The sequence below is a fragment of the Bufo bufo genome, chromosome 2, assembly GCF_905171765.1.
Source record: "Bufo bufo chromosome 2, aBufBuf1.1, whole genome shotgun sequence".
Classification (NCBI taxonomy): domain Eukaryota; kingdom Metazoa; phylum Chordata; class Amphibia; order Anura; family Bufonidae; genus Bufo; species Bufo bufo.
In genome coordinates, this window is record NC_053390.1 from 688,374,944 (window position 1) to 688,401,149 (window position 26,206).

Consider the following 26,206-nt stretch of genomic DNA (forward strand, 5'->3'; position numbering starts at 1 on the left):
ACTCTGAAATCCTTACCTGGAAGGCTTTCAGTGCTCAAGAATTCACAAAATATTTGTGCAATTTTTTTTTCAAATTTGCAACTTTTTGAAGCCAGAATTCTAGAGTGCAGGGCTTGCTATGTTCCTCCCTTTTTATTTTTTTACATATTTTTAGCGAAAGTATATGTTTATTAAAATTATTTGTGTTTAAGTTCTGCAACATACAGTGCGGCTAAAACGAAAACCTGACAGTGTTCTTGAATCTTCATATGCTGCCACTGTTTTAAGTTTATGTCTTGTAAAGTTTGTGTTTCAGACTACTCCTGCCTTCACAAGGAGAAGCTACTTCTTGTCAGCCACAGCTCGGTCTGCGGGCTAAGCTAAGAGTGTGAAATTTCCTCTTTCAGCTTTCCAGAATTGCATGCGTTCCATCACAAGATACCATAAATTGAAAAGCATATGCCTCCAGCTGTTGTGAAAGTACAAGATCCCGCATGTCATGAAAAAGTTGGCTATCATGCCTTACTGGGACTTCTGTCTTCACAAATGCTGGAGAGCTGCAGGTTGCTGACCAATAATGTACTACATAGACATTCTACAAATATTATCACAGGAGTAAGTTTCTGAAAGTAGTTGGCCTTTAGTAACTTCTTCTAACCTCCTAATTAGAGATGAGCGAATTTTGAAAAAATTCGATTTGCCTAATTTTTTGGGGAAAAATCCAGTTTGATCGGATTTTAATTGTGGCAAATTAAGTAAAAAAATGACTATTTCCTGGCTGCAGAGAGCCACAGAGTGGAGAGGCTGTCAGCAGTAGATTTCTGTGGACGTCACTGATTATTTTGCCCTTCCTCTGATCCATCAGAACAATAACCCCCAAAAAACGTATTGTGTCTGTGGAGCATCTGCCTTCACTCGGTCAGCATTTGGTCAGTAATACATCATTGCTAATGCCCAAAAAAACAGGAGTGGATCCAAAACAGAGATGACACGTGAACGGAATATTTGCAAGTCTTCTGTGTTTTGTACCCACTCCTGCTTTTGGCTACCAAATCACAAGCCAATTCTGATGGGACCATACAGACCTTACAGCTGCTACACAGACAGGATCCGTTGTGCATCTCATTTTACCTTCCTTCTGACAGATCAGAGGAAAGGTCAAATAAATGATAATGTCAGCCAAGCCAAAAAGGCTAAATAGTGGCCGAGCCATGAAGTAGGGAGGGTGGAAACAGTACAAGAAGTCCACAGAGTGGCCCTATGACATAGTGGTGAGGTGAAAGCAGCATTAGGAGACCACAGAGTGGCCCAATCACAGAGTCTGTAGGTTGAGGCAGCATCAGGAGTACACAGAGTGGCACAATGACAGAGTGCAGAGGTGGCGGCAGCATCAGGAGGCCACAGAGTGGCAAGGTGACCTAGTGTGGAGGTGGCAGCCACATGAGGAGACCACAGAGTAGCAAGGTGACATAGTGGTGAGGCGGAAGCAGCATGAGGAGACCACAGAGTGGCCTAATCACATAGTCTGTAGGTGGCAACAGCACAATTAAAAAGTGTGGAAGTGACAGCAGCATCAGGAGGCCACAGAGTGGCTAGGTGACATAATGTGGAGGTGGCGGCAGCATTAGGAGGCCACAGAGTGGCAAATTGACATAGTGTGGAGGTGGCAGCAGCATTAGAAGGCCACAGAGTGGCAAGGTGACATAGTGGTGAGGTGGAAGAGGCATGAGGAGACCACAGAGTGGCCAAATCACAGAGTCTGTAGGTGGCGGCAGCATGAGGAGGCCACAAAGTGGCACAATGACAGAGAGTGGAGGTGGCGGCAGCATGAGGAGGCCACAAAGTGGCACAATGACAGAGTGTGGAGGTAGGAGCAGCATCAGGAGACCACAGAGTGGAAAGGTGACATAGTGTGGAGGTGGGTTGCAATACCAGTACACGCTGAAGATGGTGGGTGAAAGAAGGAGCACAAGGCATTAGATGTCTGGCTTTAGGCGGGTGGCAGCATCAGAATAGTAGCTGAGGCAGGTAGCCAGAAGAAACCAGTCTCTTTTGTCAAAGTGTTGGTGTGACATCATGGGTCTAGTCTGATGCACCAGGAATTGGTGGGTGGAAATCCTGGCTGATCCACGCCTGATTCATCTTGACAAAAGTCAGTCTCTCCAAATTTTTGTTGGACAGGTGAGTTTTTCTTGGGGTAACTATCGCCCCCGCCGCACTAAACACCCGCTTTAATGCCACACTATTGGCCAAGCAGGACACCTTTTCAGGGCAAACTCGGCCAGTTACGGCCACAAATCCAGTTTGGCTGCCCAGTAGTCCAGCGGATCTTCAAGGTCGACTGGCAGGCTGCACTCCAAATATGCCACCACCTGCTGGTTCAGGTTCTGCTCTACGTCTAGCTGCTGGTGAGTAGTTTCTTCATTATGCGGGTGAAGAAAGATGCTCATCAGCGATTGTAGATTCAGGCTGCTGCTGATGAAGCTGGTACTGCTCCTGCCACCCCAGAAGCCATGGCAGTGGAATGTGAGTGCAGAGGGCCCTCCCGGTCAGACCAGAGAGAGGATGGACGGTGGCGCAGATAGGCAGCAGCCAACTGACTACAAAGGATGTCTCTTTAGAAGTTCAGTTTGTCTCCCCTCTCCGCGGTGGTTGTATAAAAGGCCCCCATTTTAGACTGGTAGCGAGGGTCCAACAAGGTGGAGAGCCAGAAGTCATCCTTCTGCCGAGTGGTGACAATTCGGCTGTCACTACTAAAGCAAGTAAGCATGCAGCGGGCCATTTGCGCAAGAGACTTGGAGGGATTCCCTGCCTCCATCTCCACTGCATACTGCCACAGTGTGTCTGGGTCCTCTGCCTCATCTTTCTCATCGCCCTGTAGCTCCTCTGGTTGCTCCTGTTCCTCCTCTCCTGTCACATGTGTAGCAAAACCACCCATTTCTCTAGACATTGCTTGTGCTCCAATGTCCTTCTCCTCCAATTTAGCCCCCACAGGACATATGTGACCGTGAGATCTAGGCGCCACGTCTCCAGTCCCCTGACCAGCCATATTTACAAGCATCTGTTCCAGGACATGAAGCTCCTCAAAGGGCCTGAGCAAACGGCAGGTGTCACGCATGAGCTGCCACTGGCTGACATCTAAGTTACAGAGAGGTGTACTCCTGTCAGTTGGATCATCAGGAAATCGTTGTTGGCCTTTCTCTGTTCGTACAGTTGGTCCTACATATGGAGGGTGGAATTCCAACAAGTGGAAACGTTGCATATCAGCCTATGTTGTTGGATGCTGTTCTGCCGCTGCAGCTGAAGGAGGGTGTGCTTTGCTGTGTATGAGTGGCTGAGGTGCATGCAAAGTTTTCTGGCCATTTTTAGGATGTCTTGCAGATGGGTGAAAGACTTCAGGAACCGCTTGACAGCCAGATTGAACACGTGGGCCATGCAGGGCGCATGGCTCAGCCCTCCTTGACTCAGCGACGACACAATGTTCTTCCCGTTGTCGGTCACCATGGTTCCGATTTTCAGTTGTCGCAGATAAATCCAGGATTCGATTTCTTGCTGAAGGACATGGAGTAGTTCCTCTCCTGTGTGACTCTGTTCGCCCAGGCAAACGAGGGGCAGAACAGCGTGACACCGCCATAGCCCTGCACATTGGTATGATGGAGGGGCACTGTGCATTATTCCTGCAGTGGAGGCTGAGGACACGGTGGAAAATGAGGAGGCAGAGGCGGACATTGTCGCAGGACTAATGGCGTGGCAACATGGAGGCGGAAGCGGCATCACCTGGCCAAGTTGCTGGTGTGGCTGTGCAGAAACCACATTCACCCAGTGGGTCGTAAAGGACATATATTGTCCCTGACAGTAGTTACAGCTCCACACGTCGTCGCTGCCGTGTACTTTGGCAAACACCGACAGGATCAAGGACTGGCCCACCTTCTGTTCTACATGTGTGTGCAGGGCTGGTACTGCCTTCTTGGCAAAGGAAGATCGAGTCAACTATTCAAGAACCGCTGGGTTGCTGGTTAGATCCAATTTTTTTTCTATTTTTACACAAAAGGCTTTTCAACAGATAAGTGCAACAATGAACGAATATATTTGTAGTTCGCCACTAATACACTGCAAACTAGGCTGTAAAATAGCTCACTGCACCGCTGAACGGCAATTAGACCTGTCAGGGATTGCTCTTTGAAGCAGGGAGGCAGCAACAGATTCTGGTGCAGACAACAGGATAAAGTTCAAATCAGGTTCCACTTTATTGTGGCACAAACAGAAGAAATAAATAGCCTTTACACTTTCGGCAACAAAAACGTAAAACAAATCCTGCTCGTCTGAGCACTAACTAATACAGATAGTATCTGCCTCACCTATAAAACACAGGTCACACAGGCTATCAGGTTTCTCTTTAGTCAGGGCTGCTGCTAGCCTCTTGGACTTATCTCCAGACATCACTTCCCCGAGACTGACAGCCGGGGACAGGTTTTTATTTAACCTTAATGATCGCAGATGGCTACACCTGGAGATCCCTCACGCTAGGGGAAAACATGCCCTGGAATGGGGTGGACTGGGGAGGTCCCTCTACCAAGCCTACCTTCCCCAGTCCAATAAAATCTAGCCCATAAACTACTTAAGAAAATAGCTTCAGCAACTATATTTGCTGAAGCCAGCACCAGTCTGGATCTTACTAACCTCACCCAGTTGAGGAACCTGGGTGAGATATACACCCCTTCCAGGACTTTACCATATACTTTCCTGTTCACATTACCACATATCCCCCCCCCCCCTCTTCTCTAGACCGGGGGTCTGGGTATTTTCAGCCTGCAAACTGTCTCCTGAACAACGCATCTGCATTTCCCTGAAATTTCCCCAGCCTATGCTCAACATTGAAATTAAAATTTTGCAGGGAGAGAAACCACCTGGTCACTCATTTTTCTCCCTGTTTTGTTTCATCCAGGTTAACGGAGCATGATCTGTCACCAACACAAATTTCCTACCCAGCAGATAATATTTAAGTGACTCCAGTGCCCCTTTAATGGCCAGACACTCTCGTTCCACTATGGCGTAATTTTTTTCTGCTGTGGTCAGTTTTCTGCTTAGGTACATCACTGGGTGCTCTTCCCCATTTACCACTTGTGACAGGACCGCTCCCAAGCCTGTGTCAGTTGCATCTGTCTGGACCATAAACTCTTTTTTGAAAGGCTTTGAAAGGCCTTTTCTGCCTCTGGGGTCCACTTCACCAGTACTGACTTAGGGCCTTTCGTTAAGTCAGTCAACGGTGCTGCAATTGAGGCAAAATTAGATACGAACCGGCGGTAGTACCCAGTTATGCCAAGGAAGGACCTGATTTGTTTTTTTTTTGTTAAGGGCTTAGGCCAGTTCTGTATTGCCTCTACTTTATTGACCTGGGGTTTAACTAGCCCTTTACCAATAATGTAGCCCAGGTATTTTGCTTCCTCTAGACCTACCGCACACTTCTCAGGGCTTATGGTAAGGCCAGCATCACTAATGGAGTCTATCACAGCCTGTACTTTCCAGAGGTGACTTTTCCAATTAGGTGAAAAAAGGTAGGCGGCAGCATAGTCATGATGTGGCCTCAAGATTAGGTCCATCAACCTCTGAAATGTAGCAGGGGCTCCATGTAACCCGAACGGTATCACTGTGTACTGGAACAGCCCCTCTGGAGTGGAGAATACTGTCTTTTCTTTTGCCTCATCTGACAATGGTATCTGCCAATAACCCTTTGTAAGCTCAAGGGTCGTGATGTACCTTGCTTTCCCAAGCCTCTCAATAAGTTTATCTACTCTGGGCATGGGGTAGCCCCTTACCCTGGCCGATCTGTTATAGACTCTGCTTTGAGCCTCCTGAGTTCTTTGCAGATTCTCTTTAACGATGGGCATCACACTCGCTATCCAGTCTTGCATTTGAGCAACATGTTCGATGACGCTTTTATAGGGTGTAGCCTCGGTTTCCCAGGTTTCCTTGGCCACATCTAATAAACCCCTTGGGTGACGGCCATATACCAACTCAAAGGGTGAAAACCCGGAATAAGCCTGGGGTACCTCTCTGATTGAAAACATAAGGTAGGGTAGGAGGCAGTCCCAGTAACATCCATATTTTTCTACTACTTTCCTTAACAATTGCTTCAGGGTTTTGTTCAATCTCTCAACTAAGCCGTCTGCTTGGGGGTGGTATACCGATGTACGTATTTGGGTGATTTTAAACAATTTGCGTAACTCTTTCATGACCTTCGACATAAAGGGTGTACCCTGGTCTGTGAGAATTTCCTTAGGGATCCCTGTGCAGGAGAACATGAAAAATAACTCCTGGGCAATATTTTTGAACGCCATGTTTCGCAGGGGCACCGCTTCCGGGTACCGAGTGGCATAGTCCAACACAACCAAAATATACTGGTGTCCCCTAGCTGACTTTACAATGGGAACCACCAAATCCATGGCAATTCTTTCAAAAGATACCTCAATCATGGGAAGAGGCACCAAGGGACTCCGGAAATGGGATGCTGGGGCACTTATCTGACAGGGGGGCACGAACCGCAGTATGATTTCACCTCCTCATACACTCCAGGCCAGTAAAACCTTTGTAGTGTCCTCTCCTGTGTTTTGCTAGTCCCTAAGTAACCCCCAAGTACGTGGCTATGTGCTAGGTCTAATACCATACGTCTATAGGGTTTTGGTACCAGGAGCTGCTCCACAATTTCGGTGTTGCATTTGATAACACGATACACTATGTTTTTATTCATGCCAAAATGCAGAAATTTCTGGTCAGCTTCTGGTTCCTGTGGTACATTATCTATGATGGTAACATTCGCTCGAGCATTTACGAGATTGGGGTCTCTCAATTGCTCCGTACCAAAGTGACCTCGGGACACGTCTAAGTCCAATACATTTTGCTTCTTCCCCCGCTAACACCTAACACCTGCAAGGGAAAGGGGGTGTCGTCACCACATCATCACATGGCCCCACATTTTCATTAGACATTTCAGTTAACATGATTTGTTCATTTTTCACCTTTAAACCATTGTGTTCAATAGGCAGCTCACAGCAATGATTATTTAAAGGGGAAGGCACAGCTTCTGCGGGGTTTCTTGACTGGCTGCAGAAGAGCTTTTCTTCTCCCACAACTTTCAAAATAATGGGAAGTCCCGACCCAGTATTACGTCATGCATTAGTCTTTTGACTACCCCATCTCCAGCTTAACCCGAGCCACCGGGTATGATTTTGCATCCCCATGGATGCACAGCACATTTATGCTTTTGTCCGGCACATAATTCCCAGCCACGAAGCTGGCATTCACCAAGGTGACCAGACTACCGGAGTCCAACAGAGCCTTGACGGAGCAGTCATTTATCACCAGGGTACATATCTGCGGCTCAGTCTCTAGTCCTGGTGAGGCCGCACACACTGGCACTGCATACAGCAACTTTCTCCGGCTACCTGCACACTCCTTGGGCTCTAAGCTAAGAGGGCAATGGGCAGCAATGTGTCCCCACTCACAGCACATCCAGCACTGAAGCATCCCAGGTCTCCTCGGTGGGAAGACCTCTCCGGGACCATACTGCCCGTGGGACTCAGTCTTAGGCCCACGCCCAACCTCTAGAGCCTTGTTCTCTCTTGCACCCTTTCACACACCACCAACAGCCGCAACTCTCTTACCCACAGATGACACAGGTCTGGTACTCCGGGGAGACGTTGGTGCGGCAGGGAACCTCAGTCGCCAGGAACCTTTTCACCAGATTGACAAGATTGGGGTCTCCATGTCCGACCCACTATTGTAGCTCCGCAGGGAGGGCACGAAAGTAGTGGTCTAACACTACTTTCTCCACGATTTGGGCTGGCGTAGAAGCCTCAGGTTCCAGCCACTTCCGCACAAAATGGAGGAGGTCAAACATCTGAGAGCGGGCAGGCTTGTCCATGGTGTAGCTCCATGTGTGTACCCTCCGGGCACGAACAGCCGGCGTAATGCCTAGGCAAGCAAGGACCTCCACTTTTTATTTAGCATAGTCCCGGACATCCTGCTCCCTGAGGTCATAGTAGGCCCTAATTTTTTTCTATTTTTACACAAAAGGCTTTTCAACGATGAAAGGTGAATATATTTGTATTTTGCCAGTAATACAAGGCAAAATGGGCTGTAAAATATCTCACTGCACCGCTGAACGGCAAATACGCCCTAATTTTTTTCTATTTTTACACAAAAGGCTTTTCAACCGATAAGTGCAACAATTAACAACGAATATATTTGTATTTCGCCAGTAATACACAGCAAACTGGGCTGTAAAATATCTCACTGCACCGCTGAACGGCAAAGATATTTTTTCTTTTTCCACTAATACACGCAAAAAAGGGCTTTAAAACAGATAACTGCACCGCTAGGCAGCAAAGATATTTTTCCTTTTTCCACTAATACACGCAAAAAAAGGCCTTTAAAACATAAAACTGCACAGCTGAGTGGCAAATATAATTTACTTTTTCCACTAATACATGTAAAAGAGCTGTAGAACAGATAACTGCACCACTGAGCGGCAAATATATTTTACTTTTGCCACTAATACACGACAAAAAAGACTGTAATTTCAACACTTAACCACATAACGGCTAATAAGCCCTTTTTTCCCACTAATACAAGCCAAAAAATGCTTTAGAACATATAACTGAACCGCACTAGGGCAAATAAAACGTAGAAATATTTTCTTGTAGTAACCCCTGTTAATGCCTGTATCAAACAGCACTTTCACCCTAATAGGAATGGTTTGCTGGAATTACAGAGCTGTATAATGGCAATTTGGATCCCCAGTCAGTGCTGCAAGGTATAATGGGATTGTTCCTATTACCCAGGCTGTAACCTCCCCTAATGAACCCTGTTCAACAGAAATGCTGTGGAATGATTCCTCCCTATCCTTTCCCTGCACTTGTAAATAGGGAAATTTTAGCACAATGAAATTTTTTCTATCAATGTCCCTAGCGTGTGCTGACGTCTCTCCCTGCACTAAGTACACTGGTAAATGGCAGAATCTAAGATGGCTGCGCTATTTATAGGGCTGTGACATCACAGGGCTGGCTGCTGATTGGCTGCATGCATGGCATTGTGGTTGATCCCGCCTTCCCAGAGTTCCTTGCCCCATGTCCTCACACGTGCAGCAGCCATTTTACGAAAAATGCGATTCGTTACCACGAAATTCGCATTCGGTGAGAATCAATTTTTTCCTGCAATTCGATTCGCTCATCTCTACTCCTCATACACATGTTCACTTGGTTTGGCGGAGCATGCATATGTTCTTACAAGGGAGATGGGTATACAGTAAGCTGCTGCCAGACACCTTTGGCAGCAGCGTACCTCCCTTGAGAGGAAAAGGATTGGGCATATTGAAATGACATCTGGTGTCGTGGGAGAGTTAAGACACCCCCATGAATATTAAATAGTTGGCAGGTTCTACTAAAATTAGCAGGTTTGGTCGACATTCATCTTATGTGTATGGCCACGTTTACAACTAGAAAAAAGGTAGGCCAAAGGAAAACAGCAATAGTAATTTTATTGCAGACCCTATGAAGCTCACCAAGAATTGTTGGGAAATAAAACATTTTAAATTTGTTTTATTAAAGCTATTTTTATTATGCAGAGGTTCTACATGCTGACATTACATTTGCCATCAGAAATATGATGTCTTTGCTTTACCATATGAGGGGGTAAAATGTATTTGGGTTACTATGCTACTCTATGTCATTTTGCTCATTCGAGATTAGTGACCTGAATGGATTTCTGTCATTGTCAATCTAGTATACTATCTTCACATAATGGTTCCAATAAACTCTGCTCCTTTTTTAGTGTCAGAAACCCTTCTACTTTCAACTTGAATGCAGTGGACATGCTCGTGGTTCAGCCCCATTGAATGGATTTAAACTGTCAGTGGATACCCAGTTTGGTTTTCAGCGGCATCCATGAGTTATCGCTCAAAAAAAAAAACTTGCCCTTTCTTGGTGCAGTCACGGAAGATAAACCATGGCTGGATAAAGGGAGGTGATTACTGAGCCATCGGCCCACCGGTTAGCCTTTTCTCAAACTTAGATCTAAAAGGTGGCTCCAACATATGTTAAAAGATGTAGAGAAAATAAATAGTACTGGTTTGTGAAAGAAGAGAAAGAGCAAAGAAGAAGGATCATTGAGGCCAAAGACCACATCAGGCAACATAACTTGGAGATAAGAAGAAAATGTTTTTGTCCATTTGGCATTCATTTTCTTACATTGCAGTCAATAAGGATTAGATTTTTGCTTGATTTTTTTGCATTATTCAATATGATGATCACATTTCTGTGTCTAGTTGATAATATGCTTTTTTTTTCTGATCTGTGCTCTGAAATTTAATATATATCCTGCTCACCATATAGTGTACCCCAAAAGACATTACCGGTCTGTGACTTATTCAAATGGAAGATAAAGGGCACCAAAGGCGCAAACAATTTGTGAAGTCTACCAATAGACTGCAAGGAAGAAAAATGCTCACCACGGCGCAGGATCAAGATATTCTGGGCAGACCTAGTTGCGTATGCAATTAAGGGTGACATGGTGTCATGACACCTTTAATTGCATGTGCAAGTACACTGCTCAAAAAAATAAAGGGAACACAAAAATAACACATCCTAGATCTAAATTAATTAAATATTCTTCTAAAATACTTTGTTCTATACATAGTTGAATGTGCTGACAACAAAATCACACAAAAATAAAAAGATGGAAATCAAATTTTTCAACCCATGGAGGTCTGGATATGGAGTCACACTCAAAATTTAAGTGGAAAAACACACTACAGGCTGATCCAACTTTGATGTAATGTCCTTAAACAAGTCAAAATGAGGCTCAGTAGTATGTGTGGCCTCCACGTACCTGTATGACCTCCCTACAACGCCTGTGCATGCTCCTGATGAGGTGGCGGACGGTCTCCTGAGGGATCTCCTCCCAGACCTGGACTAAAGCATCTGACAACTCCTGGACAGTCTGTTGGTGGATAGAGCGAGACATGATGTCCCAGATGTGCTCAATTAGATTCAGGTCTGGGGAACGGGTGGGCCAGTCCATAGCATCAATGCCTTCGTCTTGCAGGAACTGCTGACACACTCCAGCCACATGAGGTCTAGCATTGTCTTGCATTAGGAGGAACCCAGGGTCAACCGCACCAGCATATGGTCTCACAAGGGGTCTGAGGATCACATCTCGGTACCTAATGGCAGTCAGGCTACCTCTGGCGAGCACATGGAGGGCTGTGCGGCCCTCCAAAGAAATGCCACCCCACACCATTACTGACCCAATGCCAAACCGGTCATGCTGGAGGATGATGCAGGCAGCAGAACGTTCTCCACGGCGTCTCAAGACTCTGTCACGTCTGTCACATGTGCTCAGTGTGAACCTGCTTTCATCTGAAGAGCACAGGGCGCCAGTGGCGAATTTGCCAATCTTGGTGTTCTCTGGCAAATGCCAAACGTCCTGCACGGTGTTGGGCTGTAAGCACAACCCCCACCTGTGGACGTCGGGCCCTCATATCACCCTCATGGAGTCTGTTTCTGACCGTTTGAGCAGACACATGCACATTTGTGGCCTGCTGGAGGTCATTTTGCAGGGCTCTGGCAGTGCTCCTCCTGTTCCTCCTTGCACAAAGGCGGAGGTAGCGGTCCTGCTGCTGGGTTGTTGCCCTCCTACGGCCTCCTCCACGTTTCCTGATGTACTGGCCTGTCTCCTAGTAGCGCCTCCATGCTCTGGACACTACGCTGACAGACACAGCAAACCTTCTTGCCACAGCTCGCATTGATGTGCCATCCTGGATAAGCTGCACTACCTGAGCCACTTGTGTGGGTTGTAGACTCCGTCTCATGCTACCACTAAAGTGAAAGCACCGACAGCATTCAAAAGTGACCAAAACATCAGCCAGGAAGCATAGGAACTGAGAAGTGATCTGTGGTCACCACCTGCAGAACCACTCCTTTATTGGGGGTGTCTTGCTAATTGCCTATAATTTCCACCTGTTGTCTATCCCATTTGCACAACAGCATGTGAAATTGATTGTCACTCAGTGTTGCTTCCTAAGTGGACAGTTTGATTTCACAGAAGTGTGATTTACTTGGAGTTACATTGTGTTGTTTAAGTGTTCCCTTTATTTTTTTGAGCAGTGTATTTACGGCTTATGTTTCTTACCTGGTAACAGATGCCTTGTGCGATCTGCCGGATCAATGGAAGAATCTATCTTCATCTTGATTGGAGAATGGATCAACTGTTGCACGTGAGTACTATAAAATAAAAGGTTTTGACAGTTACTGCGGAGTTGGTGAGCGGCAGAGAAGAAACCCCCTCTCCCTTCCCCTTTCTAACTTAATATCACGGTGTTAGCTTTTGGGGAAATAGTCACTCTTCGAGTGGACTATGTGGAGTTATTATTGAAGGTTATTAATTTGACTGTTTCATGTTATATTCATTATACACTCACCTAAAGAATTATTAGGAACACCATACTAATACGTTGTTGGACCCCCTTTTGCCTTCAGGAACTCCCTCAATTCTCGTGGCATTGATTCAACAAGGTGCTGATAGCATTCTTTAGAAAGTTTGGCCCATATTGATAGGATAGCATCTTGCAGTGATGGAGATTTGAGGTGATGCACATCCAGGGCACGAAGCTCCTGTTCCACCCACATCCCAAGATGCTCTATTGGTTGAGATCTGGTGACTGTGGGGGCCATTTTAGTACAGTGAACTCATTGTCATATTCAAGAAACAATTTGAAATGATTCGAGCTTTGTGACATGGTGCATTATCCTGCTGGAAGTAGCCATCAGAGGATGGATACATGTTTCTCATTCTGTTTACGCCAAATTCGGACTCTACCATTGAATGTCTCAACAGAAATCGAGACCTCATCAGGACCCAGCAACATTTTTCCAGTCTTCAACAGTCCAATTTGGTGAGCTTGTGCAAATTGTAGCCTCTTTTCCTATTTGTAGTGGAGAATGAGTGGTACCCAGTGGGGTCTCGCTGCGTTGTAGCCCATTCGCCTCAAGGTTGTGCGTGTTTGTGGCTTCACAAATGCTTTGCTGCATACCTCGGTTGTAACGAGTGGTTATTTCAGTCAACGTTGCTCTTCTATCAGCTTGAATCAGTCGGCCCATTCTCCTCTGACCTCTAGCATCCACAAGGCATTTTTGCCCAGAGGACTGCCGCATACTGGATGTTTTTTCCCTTTTCCACACCATTCTTTGTAAACCCTAGAAATGGTTGTGCGTGAAAAATCCCAGTAACTGAGCAGATTGTGAAATACTCAAGACCGGCCGTCTGGCACCAACAACCTGCCACGCTCCAATTGCTTAAATCACCTTTCTTTCCATTCTGACATCAGTTTGGAGTTTCAGGAGATTGTCTTGACCAGGACTACACCCCTAAATGCATTGAAGCAACTGCCCATGTGATTGGTTGACTAGATAATTGCATTAATGAGAAATAGAACAGGTGTTCCTAATAATTCTTTAGGTGAGTGTATATATTTAGGTAACTTAAGTAACACCGTGGCCAACTTTATCCAACCATCAATAAGATGATTAATGCTATTTTGAGTGTCGTATTTATTTAAATGAGGTTAACAGATTTGTTAATGTGGAGTTTATGACACCATAACTCTGACATCCCATAAGGGAAAAAGTTTAAGCAATATTCTTGCTAGCTTACCATCTCACATGGTACTTTTTCAGTGTCCTCTCATGCTACAGGAGAAATATTTCATATTAAAAATTCCTACAACTTTTCCTAAGACTTTGTGGTGTACATGATGCAATGCCGTGGGGCTTGCAGTCTGTGGCACGATTACGGTTTATATCTGATTGCTCACCTTTCTGATATCAGTAGGTGTAAATTAAATCACAGTCTTTCTAGACATTGTTTACGTCAGCACAATAAAACAGCTTTTGTGTTTAGTTTATTTTTTTTAGCAAATTCCTATCACCGTTTGTAAACTATTTGTTGGTTTAGTTAATAAGGAAACCTTTTGGATTTACATGATCTTGATTGTATGTATTTGTTTATGAATGATCATGTGAGATTCTTGTCACTATTTTTCTCTTATCTTTTGCACTATATCTCATCACGGCTGATTCTAGCTTTTCTGGTGCCTGAGGTGAAAATTTAAATGGCGTTTCCCTCTCCCCCACGCCCACCTTGTGACAAATTTTTAATCTAACCCATACCCCCTTGCCCTAATGCTAAAGGCATAAATGGATGGACATTACATACAGCACTAAATGCCTATTGTATGCAAGTCTGCTATGATATAGTTACTTTCTTTCCTTATGTTCTCCATTCGACCTAGACAGCAATGACAAACTATTTTAGCCACATCTCATCTCTGCACAGTTTGCCACACAGACATCTTAGTTTCCTATGTTCTCCATCTTCCTCTTCCTGGTGTCCTAAAAGTTTTATTCTGCTGCCACCATCAATACTGTGCCCACTATGCTCCCAAATAGCCTTAAATATTATACTTATGAAATAGCAGTGCCATATAGATATTCCCCAAAGTGCTCCCAAAAGTCCCACTAATAGTAATTATTCTCTTCCAGAGAGCCCTCATTAATAATTTTGCCCCCAATAGTGATAATGCTCCACAAGAGTGCCCCCATTAGTAGCAATGCACTCCATATTGTGTCCAATAGTAATTATGCACCGACAGTACCCCTGGTAGTAATGTCACCATAGTGTAGAGTTAAGGCCCCTTTATAGTGTCCCCAGCATTAACAAGGCTCGTATATAAGGCACTTCTTTGGAGCCTCCAGTAGTAATAAGGCTGATCTAAAAGGCACCCCTATAGAGCTCACAGGAGTAATAAGGCCCTTCTACAGTGTCCTCAGTAGTCATAATGCTCCATATAGTGGTCCTAGTATTTCTAATGTGACCTGTAGTAGCTCCAGTAATTATAATGCCCCCTGTAGTGGCTCCGATATTTATATTATTACTTGTAGTAGCTCCAGTAATTCAAATGCTCCCTGCAGTAACCCCAGTATTTATAAAGCCCCACTGTAGTGTGCCCACTATTTACAATGGCGTTCTGCAGTGCCCCTGTAGATATAATGCCGCCTGGAGTGCCCCTTGTAGTTATAATGCCCCCTGCATAATAATGTCCCCTGTAGTTCCACTATGTATAATGTCCCCTCTAGTGCCCCTTGTATTTTAGTGCCCCTATATTATAATGCCCCCCCCACCCATAGTACACCCTGTATTATAATAATCCCTTTATTTCCCCTGTATTATAATACCCTCTGTATTGGCTCCCGTATTAAAATGACCCCTTTATTGCCTCTATGTTATAGTGTCCCCTTTATTGTCCCCTGTATAACAATGGCCTCTTGTTATGAAAACATGTTCACAGTTGTTTTTATTGTTGGTGCTTTATTTAATAGCCTTTTTGTTCTGCAGTACCCTTTATGCCCTTTTTTATCTACTCACGCTAATACTTTTATTCAAATGAAATATATGAATCTCTTATGAACAGCTTCATGTCCATTGGTTAGCTAAGTTTACAATCTTTTTATTTGCACAATAAATAACTGGTGACGTCTCCAGGTACAATGCAGCCAGATGATCCCCATGATAATATTACAATCTAACTCCATGTAATTTTCATTATAGATGAACTAAAATGTCTGGCATTTTTTCAGCAAAAGCATAATTAAATAAATTAACACAGAGTCCCACCAATAAAGTAATGAATGAAGTCACCATATTTAGCAATGCATCAACGTGAGTTCTGCAGCCTGGGATATACACATTTTGGCACTGATTGACAGAACCAGCTAAGATATGGAAAGAATACAAGCAACTAAGATATAAAAATAGAACTGCATTGTACAATGTGTAATCTATTCTAAACTTTATACAAAAACTAATGAATTCTGTGTTGTAAAGATTCTCAAATCGGAGCCAGAGTCCAAAACTTTCCAGAAATTATTTTTTTTAAAAAGGTAAGAACTTGCCATTTGTTCCTTTTTGGAATGGTTTATAATCACCTGCTGGCTTCAGCTACGCTTGAATTGTACCAGAAACAAATAAATGTTCTTTCAAAGGCAGCCTGGGAGGTGAACGTGTGGCGCAGGATAATTTAAAGAGCTGCAACTACTAATTTCTACGGAGAGGTCTGCTGCTCATAGTAAGTGTTGCAGTTTGTTTAAATTAAAGAGCACTCAGGAGTCTGACATGCTGCCAACGTAAAACAGCCGACAACAATGCTAACTCAAAAGAATGATACACAATAAATGTATAGTATTTAGTCGCATGTAAAAAGAGTTTACTGAATATATTATTTAGCTTTATGAATATGTTTAGTGAACGGTTACCCATAGTGAGTCTTCTGCGGAAATTCAGGAGCTGGTTTCTTTGGAATCTGTTGCAGCAAAAATGGGATGTTTTTTTGCGGTGGCATTGCTGCAGGGATCGCAGCTGGTCTGCTGCTTTCAACCTTTTCATTGCAAAAGTTGAAAGCCATAGGTAAATTCCACCGTATGAATTGACATGTAGTGGATTCAAAACCTGCAGCACAAGTTAGTTTACACTGCAAGTTTTTTGATGAGTGGAATTTTTTTAATTAGTTTTGCTTGAGTCTGCATTGCTATAATATTTATCAAATTTATCAAACCTTGGGCTTTGATAATTTTGCTGCATCTTAGGGGCTCATGCACATTACTGTAGCCAGTTTTGCGGTCCAGAATTTGCAGATCTGCGAAACATGGATACCAGCCATGTGCGTTTTGCATTTTGCAGAACTGAACGTCCTGCCCTCTATAGAACAGTCCTATCTTTGTCTGTAAAACGAACAAGAATAGGACATGTTCTATTTTTTAGCGGATGCCACGGAACAGACTTACGGATGCTGGTGCTAGGCATTTCTGCCATGGTTTTTTGGGGGTTTTATGGCACTCACTATATGTTAAAGATAACATGACAAGATAACATGACAAGCTTAATCTGTGCGCCAGTAAAATGATGGTGATACCAAATTTATATTGTTTTTATTTTGGTTTACTACTTTTTAAAAAACTTAGAATTTTTGTTTTTTTGCAGCACCAGATGTTTTTAGAACTTTGTGTGATAGCTATAGTTTTTATTGGTACCATTTTGGGTTACATATGACTTTTTGATTACTTTTTATTCAACTTTTTGGTAGGGGCAAGATGACAAAAAAATTGGGTATTGGGATATTTTTTTCTATTACAGCATTCACTATGTAAAATAATATATTTAATTAGATTGACATTTTAGGATGTGGCAACCCCTATTATTTTTTATAATTTTTTTTTATGTAAGATTGGGAAAGGGAGGTGATTTGGATTATTAACATTTCAATGTTTCATTATATTTATAAAAAAGATCACTGTAATTTTTATTCCCCTTAGGGGACTTGTACATGTGATCTTCTGATCTTTGCATGTATCATAGAAGGCAATAGAATACTATTGCAATGTATGGGATTTTGTTTGCTATGATAGCTGGGAGGCTTCAGAAGGCCTCAAGCTGTCATAGCAACCCATCAGAACCCTGAGATTTTGCTGTGGGGGCTGCAGTTGGAGGGCATAAGGAGTTCCCTCCCTCTGTTTAACCCCATAGACGTTGGGGTCACTATTGACTGCAGCATCTGAGGAGTTAAATGACCTGGATTGGCATTATGTCCGATCCTGTCCATTGGGACCTGGTGCCAGCTGTAATACAGAGCTGACAACCACTGTATATGGAGCAGAATCATCTGATGATCTTGCTTGAAACACCTATAGCCCCCTAGGGTCAAAACTATTTACCAAAGGCTGTTGAATCTTGTTGGAGCCTAAACTAAGGCTGATCCAAAGATCAACAGAATAGTGAATAACCTGACATACTTCTGCTGGCCAAGCTGTCCCTGTACAGTGATAAATAAGGTCTTATAGCTGAATGTCTGCTAGAGTCCTTCTACAGTATTTCTCAAGCAACAAATACTACTTGAGCTACTTTTCAACTGGAAGCCAGGTCTATGTCATTAAGTGCACCTACGACAATGACTCAGGGGGGCCTATAGCCACCCAAACTGCTCAGCAATTTATTCATAAAAAACAAAGAGCTACATCTAGCATACAACAGCTACAATACAATGAGGGGAATGGGCTGGATGAAGGAGAGAGGTCACATAATTGATAATTTTATATCAGGATACGGAGGCTCATATTGCATTAACTCTCTCTTTACTTCTACCATAGCAGCAAAGAAAAACAACATTGAGGGTACAGAAACCATGGAAACAACCCCTCCCCTCAATCCCAGTGTATATAAGGTCTGTTTCCACTGGGATCCTCCTCTTTCTTTGCTGCTACCAGATAAGTACAGAGAAAGTTAATGTTATCTATGCTTCCCCCTTTTCAGCTTGTTTTTTTGTGGTGATTTTGTTGCCCTTCAGCTTTTCCCCCCCTTTATGGGCCCGAGGAAGCTGTCTGGGGCATCTTATATGTTCAGGTTATAGGTTTTGTTTCTTTTGTTAGCTACTGTTCGCTGTTACACTTAGCGGCATTAGTGGGTTTTTTCCTCCCCTTTTTCCTCTTGCCGGTCTGGCGAGTTTTTCAGCGCCATCTTTGGAGTTCTCTGTGGTTCTGTCCCCCCCTGCGCCGAACTTATAGCCCCCTGCGTTTACCGACCGGGCGTCTAGCTTACTGGCCATTAGGCCACTCGGTCGGGCTCCTTCCTACCTCAGATTTTTTTCCGCAGGCGCCATCTTAGTCCCCGGCTTCTCTCCTCGCCGCTGTCTGCTTGCGTCCGAGATCTCGCGAGATCAGTTGCGGCTCGCCGGCTTCTCTATTACATCGCTTGTGTTGGTGACACGCCCCCGGTCTTCCCGCGTCTTGCCTCGTCACCGCCCACAACCTCTTCCGGCCCTGCAGTCCTGCCATTGCCTCTTACTGTGCCAGGTTGGCTTTGTTTCTTCATCTTCTTTTGCTTGTTTTTTTTATCAGGGTCCGTTAGTCTGTGAGGTGACTTACCTCCAGCTTCTTTCTCCTTGCATCATGTCTCAGCCACCCCCCCCCCCCCACTTCACTGCCTTTACCAGTCCCTGCTCCCAGAGGCCAGGTTCCCCCATCCCCCAGGAGAGTGTTGGAGCCTTCTGCTGCAGAGGCTCAAGCCCAGCCTCATGCTACACAACAGGGGTTACAATTGCCTCAGTTGCCACCTCCATCTGCCTCCAGAAATCACATGACTGATGGCTCTGCTCCATCAATGGAAAACGCGCTTGGTTCGCGTAAAAGAGCCTGTCCGCGCCATGTAGAACGTGCGCTGTTCTGAGTGTTATAGTATATTCGAAAGGGAGGGGGGGAGTAACACATGTGATGACTGCCATTTTGAAAGTAAATGCAGCATCTGCCATGTTCATTATTTACACAGATGATCCATGGGAGGATTTTGCCTGCATGGCGGGGTAGAGAATGAACCTTTTTTCAGTTCACACCTCAGTACCCATCGGATAAGTAAATTTAAGCAGAAAGTGGTAAACCGGGTTAACATTGTCCAGGTATCTAATAATAGTTTATTGAACAGCAGAACTTTATAGAGTATTTCTACTTACCTCAGCACCATGTCTGTCAGTGTCTGTGCAGGAAAATATTTTACGTTCTCTCCCGAGTGTTTTTTAGCAGTTAACTTTTTTTTACAAACATAACATCACATAGTGACAGGCAGCCATGTTACAAATCAAGTACAGACAAGAAGCCATTGTAATTGTTGTGATACCCACAATAATAATAATAATAATAATAATAATAATAATAATAATAATAATAATAATAATAATAATTCCATAATAAGGCCAATTTACTTAACCCATGCATGTATCCTAGGTGTTGATTCATCCCTGTTGATAAATGAATGCCAGGGGGTCAAATGACTGACTCCAAGTTTTGTTCTATTCAGATGGCTCATGGATTTATTACATAGGATTGATCCAAGAGTTAAAACCATTCTACCATGAAGACAAGGGCTACTGCACTGGCATAAGAAAGATAAATTAGCAGAATTTTAACGCTTATTAGAATATTTTATTATACTTTATAAATGAATAAAAAAATTAAAAGGAAAACAAAACAGAATACCCTTTTAAATCATAATTTATATGAGTGATATTCTACTTTTGCTGAATTGACTGCTTGTATCACAAGGTCACAATAGTTTCATATATTCATCATCACATTAACAATTTCACATTTGTTAGATTTAAGAGATGAAGAGTTTTTATGCATTTTAATCATTTTTCTCACAATTGAAGTTCCGAGCACTTGGGTTTCTTATTTATCAAAAATATAAATTCTTTAGTAACAAGCCGAAGAAATCTTGGCATGGAAAATAAGAACTGTTGTAACCTACAAGGGGGTTCTTAGATCTTCATAATATGTTAATTGTCTACAGTACTGCACTGTAATTATCATGCACCATCATCATCAGACATCTGCTACAAGATCCTTAATAGGCTAATAAACTAGAGGTTATAGAATTAAAGGGGTCACAATGCCCTTTTGGCATCTTTTACATGCACTGTGCTCCAGTGGAAAAACAAAACCATAAAACTTATATTATGGACTAACAATGATTTAACACCAAGCTCTTGGCACATACAAACTGTAATGACCTGTGTCGTCAATGCAGCTGCACTCCTGATCTATTTTTAACTTAATTCCCTATTACTAGATGACAGTCGGCTTACAGTTAATCATGAATGAGTTATCTACAATCACTGAAAAACCCCAAAAAGTGAGAGAGAAAATGGGTATCTATTTTACTATAACAGCCAACTGCAGAAATTCTCAGATACATGGAATTCTAACAACAAAAATACTCCTTTCATCACCCCCCAAAATGTCACATTTTGTATTGAAATTTTTATGATATCAAACTCTATTTTATCTTCTGTTTTGTAGTTCTCTAGCCTCGGATTCAGTGGGATTCACCATCAGAGGGAAACAAGGATTGTGCATGGTGAAATCCATTTTGATTAGTGTTGAGTGAATCGAAGCAAAACAAATTGACTTTGATCTGAATTTCATGAAAAATTTCACGAATTTTCTCGCCCTTCCTGGTAACAAATCATTTTTTTCATAAAATGGTGGTAAAAAAAAAACATACTCACTTCACTCTGCAGGAGATTATCGGGAAAGATGTGTTCCCTCCCGGCAATTGCCTGCTCGCTAGCGGAGGAGACCGCTTCTATTACATGCAGCAATCTCCTCCACAGCATGGGGAGGAGCAATCGTTATGCCAAAACTCCTACCCATGCTGTCTACTTATTTGCCAGAAGCGGATCGTGATTAGACAGCATGATCTGGCACCAGCAAATTATGATCTTTCAGTGTGCTGAAAGATCCCGATTTCCCGATGAATGAGTGTTTGCTCGTTCATCGGGTAATCGGCAGCAGTATTAGACTGCCAGATGAGTGTTACTACAAATGCTCATTAGCGATCATCTGGCAGAAAATCTGCCAGTGTAATACAGGCTTTACACAGGGAATGCTGCCAATTACTAATAGCGCCTGAGAGGCTCTGTGTGGTCTCAGCCAGGAGGGCTGAGGGGCCACAAGACTTTGTAAAACCTGAAGTTTGCGGGGCCCAGCGACGCCTATGTAAAGAGGGTCGGGAGGACTTCAGGACAATCTACCCACAAGGATGCTGGAGGCTGCTGAACCATATATGGCTGAGGAAGCCGGATCTAATCCCGTGTGTGAACGGCCCTCTAAAGGTGAGGTAGAGACAACACGTGAATTAGGTAGAGTCCAGACGGGCAGGTGTTTATTTTCTATGTTTATGTGTGTGATGGTGCTGAAGTGCCAAAATAAAGCACCTTTTGGACTTGAACCCCGTTGTCAGAGAAGAAATCTGTGATTGCGACCTCTTGAGAGAGAGATCGATCCCTTACAGCACACTTACATAGAGAATGCTATCAATCACTGATAACACTTTCCTCATGTACAAATGAAAAAAGAGGACAGATATAAATGTATAAATTGCAAATTTTGTTGAATCCTTTCCCACAAAATGATATAATCAATCTGCTCAGCTTCTCCTTCTGTATAACATGATGCCCGCAGATTGCACTGCATTTTGTGGTGTTAGGTCCCATTTTAATGTATTTAGGTGAAAGATAAGAAAAAATTAAGGACTATTTCTCTTCTCATGGTCTCTTACTGTACAATATACTAATTATAAATGTTGCATGGATGGGAAGGAAAGAAAATTACTTTCCGGGACATAATAAGGACCCATGGGTCCCCTTAGCAAGACTTGGAAAGGGGCTCCACATCATCATGTCCACCTTTAGCAGCATAAATATGAGAAGCTTATGATTATGTTGGTTTTCTTAATGCGCACAGACATGTCACAATGGTGAGAGTGAAGTTACAGTACAGACATAATGTGCCCAATGGTGTCATAGTACAGGAAAAAGGCTCACAGTGATATCACAATAGTATGATAATACACATGGTAATGTACAGAAATTAATCAGTGAGTTTTCAGCACAGAAACTATGCTAAAGGTAATGCACCATTCCATTGTCCATAAACATCACAAACTGCACATATGTGTGGGCAGTGCTAGTGATGAGCGGCAGGGGCAATATTCAAATTCGCGATATTTTGCGAATATTTGGGCGAATATTCATCATATATTAGAGACTTCGTGATCTCGTCATTATTTTCTTGATTGCGAAAATCTGCGATCGGAAAATTTGCGATCAACACTACTCCTAAAGTCAAAGATATTGCAGCCTTCTCATTGGCCCACAAGCAATAAGCAGTGAGGGATCATGGGTACTAATGAAAAAAAATCTAGAATATTCACGATTACGAAGATATAGCACCATATTCTAGATATTCGCGAATTCTCGAAGTGGCAATATTCGCGATAAAAATTTGCGACCCCAGAAGAACTGTTATGCCTATTACCGTGGTAGATCTGCCCACGGTCCCTTTACTTATGTCACTGTGTTTAGGCTACTTTCACACTCGCGTTTTGGGAGGATCCGTCATGGATCTGCAAAAACGCATCCGTTACAATAATACAACCGCATGCATCCGTCATGAACGGATCCGTTTGTATTATCTGTAACATAGCCAAGACGGATCCGTCATGAACTCCATTGAAAGTCAACGGGAGACGGATCCGTTTGACTCCGTTTCGTCAAGCGGATGGAGACTGAACGGAGGCAAACTGGTGCATTCTGAGCGGATCCCTTTCTATTCAGAATGCATTAGGGCAAAACTGTTTCCGTTTTGGACCGCTTGTGAGAGCCCATGATGGATTTCACAAACGGAAAGCCAAAACGTAACTGTGAAAGTAGCCTTAGAAGAATTTGATTGAAAGTGATCGCAGCGTTAGTGTTTTGTGCTTTGCTTACTGCCAGTAAGCAAATCTTGTGATTAAACATCCAAGGTAGAAACGATAAGTATGCAATACGGTTTTATACTAAGAATTTACTCACATTATACTTTAATCTGCAAAAAGTACCTATTCATGTAATTCGCACAAGTTTACAATCTAATCTCTGCATCAGAGGTGGCTGTTAGGTCCATGGAAACACATAGACAGATACTGCTTCATGGTGTCATGCTTCCATGGTCATGGTACAAATCACACAGGTAACAGAACTTGTCCGCTGGGCTTGGCTAAGTTGTAGATCATGAACATAATTATTGATTGTCTGCAGAATGTGTTTAAAGGTACAAATTGAAACCTGGGAGCTTTAGCTTCAGTAACAGCACAGAAATGACATTATTGAGAAAGCAGCATGGAGCCTATTGCTCGGAGATGGCACAGCAGGGAACATGGCTGTAACTTTATTTACTTGTATAACTGAGTCCTTGTATCGTCTAGCCCAGAACACATGCATGCAACATGCAGCTAGCATCCAGGACTGGAAAAAGATAAAGAGAAACAAGCTGAGGTTTGCTTTAGTTTTTTTGTATATATGTTTGGATAGTAATGATTACAGTATTTTTGGTTTATTATTTCATTACGTATTTCAGTGATAGTAGTTAATGTATTTTACCCCGTGTTCATCCTCAAATGAAAGATCTATGAATCCAGCACATTTCATGTTTGAAATGAGATCTACTGAAATTGTAAAAATCTAAAGTTAGTTTATTAAAGGTGGAAATTGAAAATATTAATATTTTTTACTATTATTATTTATATAAATTGATCAGGCATGACATTAAAACCATATGTGAAGTGAATAAGACTAATTACCACACCACAATAGCACCTGTCGAGGGGTGGGATATATGGGGACATAAGTACATACAGTTCTTGAAGTTGATGTGTTGTAAGCAGGAAAATAGCCAAGGGTAAGGATCTGAAATACTACAATTGTGATGGCTGCATGACTAGATCAGAGCATCTTCAAAACAGCAGGTCTTCTGGGGTATTCCAGATATACAGTGGGATGTGTTTCTAAAAATTGTCCATTGAAAGACAGCTGGTGAACTAGTGACAGGGTTGTGGGTGTACAAGCCTCACTGATGTGCATAGGGTGTGATGTGGACCAATCTAAAAAAAGATCTACTGTAGCATAAATTTGTAAAAATAAGCAATATTAGCTATCACAGAAAGAACACAGTGCACCATAGCTCTCTGGGTATACTGCAGTGTAGCCATAGACAGGTCAAAGTGCCCATGCTAAACCCCTGTCCACTGTTGAAAGCTACTGCAATGGGCACATAAACATCAGAGATGGGCCATGGAACAATAGAAGAAGAAGTCGGCCTGGCCTGATGAGTAATGTTTTGTTTTACATCATGTGGACGGCTGGGTTTGTGCATTGGTTACTAGGAAAATGGCGATGGCACCAGAATGCACTATAGCACAAATGCAAGCAAGTAGAAATAGTGTGATGCTCTGGTTAGTATTCTGCTGGGGTGACCTCTTTCAACAGGATAATGCCCATGGCACACTACATAGATTTTTAGGTGTTGACTTCCAAATTCCCCAGATCTCAATCCAATCAAGTGGGATGTGCTGGAAAAAGAAATCTGATCCATGGATGCCCGATCTCGCAACCTACAGGACTTAACCACCTCAGCTCCCCTAGCTTAAACCCCCTTAATGACCAGACCACTTTTTACAATTCTGCACTACACTACTTTCACGGTTTATTGCTCGGTCATACAACTTACCACCCAAATGAATTTTACCTCCTTTTCTTCTCACTAATAGAGCTTTCATTTGGTGGTATTTCATTGCTGCTGACATTTTTACTTTTTTTGTTATTAATCGAAATTGACCGAAATTTTTGCAAAAAAATGTCATTTTTCACTTTCAGTTGTAAAATTTTTCAAATAAAACTACATTTCTATATAAATTTTTCTCTAAATGTATTGTTCTACATGTCTTTGATAAAAAAAAAATGAAATAAGTGTATATTTATTGGTTTTCGCAAAAGTTATAGCGTTTACAAACTATGGTACAAAAATGTGAATTTCCGCATTTTGAAGCAGCTCTGACTTTCTGAGCACCTGTCTTGTTTCCTGAGGTTCTACAATGCCCAGACAGTAGAAACACCCAACAAATGACCCCATTTCGGAAAGTAGACACCCTAAGGTATTCGCTGATGGGCATAGTGAGTTCATGGAAGTTTTTATTTTTTGTCTCAAGTTAGCGGAAATTATTATTTTTTTAATAATTTTTTTTCTTTTTCTTACAAAGTCTCATATTCCACTAACTTGTGACAAAAAATAAAATTTTACATGAACTCACCATAAACCTCACGGAATACCTTGGGGTGTCTTCTTTCCAAAATGGGGTCACTTGTGGGGTATTTATACTGCCCTTGCATTTTAGAGGCCCTAAAGCGTGAGAAGTCTGGAATCCAAATGCGTAAAAAATGCCCTGTGAAATCGTAAAGATACTCTTTGGAATTTGGGCCCCTTTGCGCACCTAGACTGCAAAAAAGTGTCACATATATGGTATCGCCGTACTCAGAAGAAGTAGGGAAATGTATTTTGGGGTGTATTTTTACATTTACCCATGCTGGGTAAATACAAAGTTGTCATTTTAGAGAGATATTTCTCTCACCCAGCATGGATATATGTAAAAAGACACCCCAAAACACATTGCCCAACTTATGCTGAGTACGGCGATACCACATGTGTGACACTTTTTTGCAGCCTAGGTGCGCAAAGGGGCCCAAATTCTAAAGAGCACC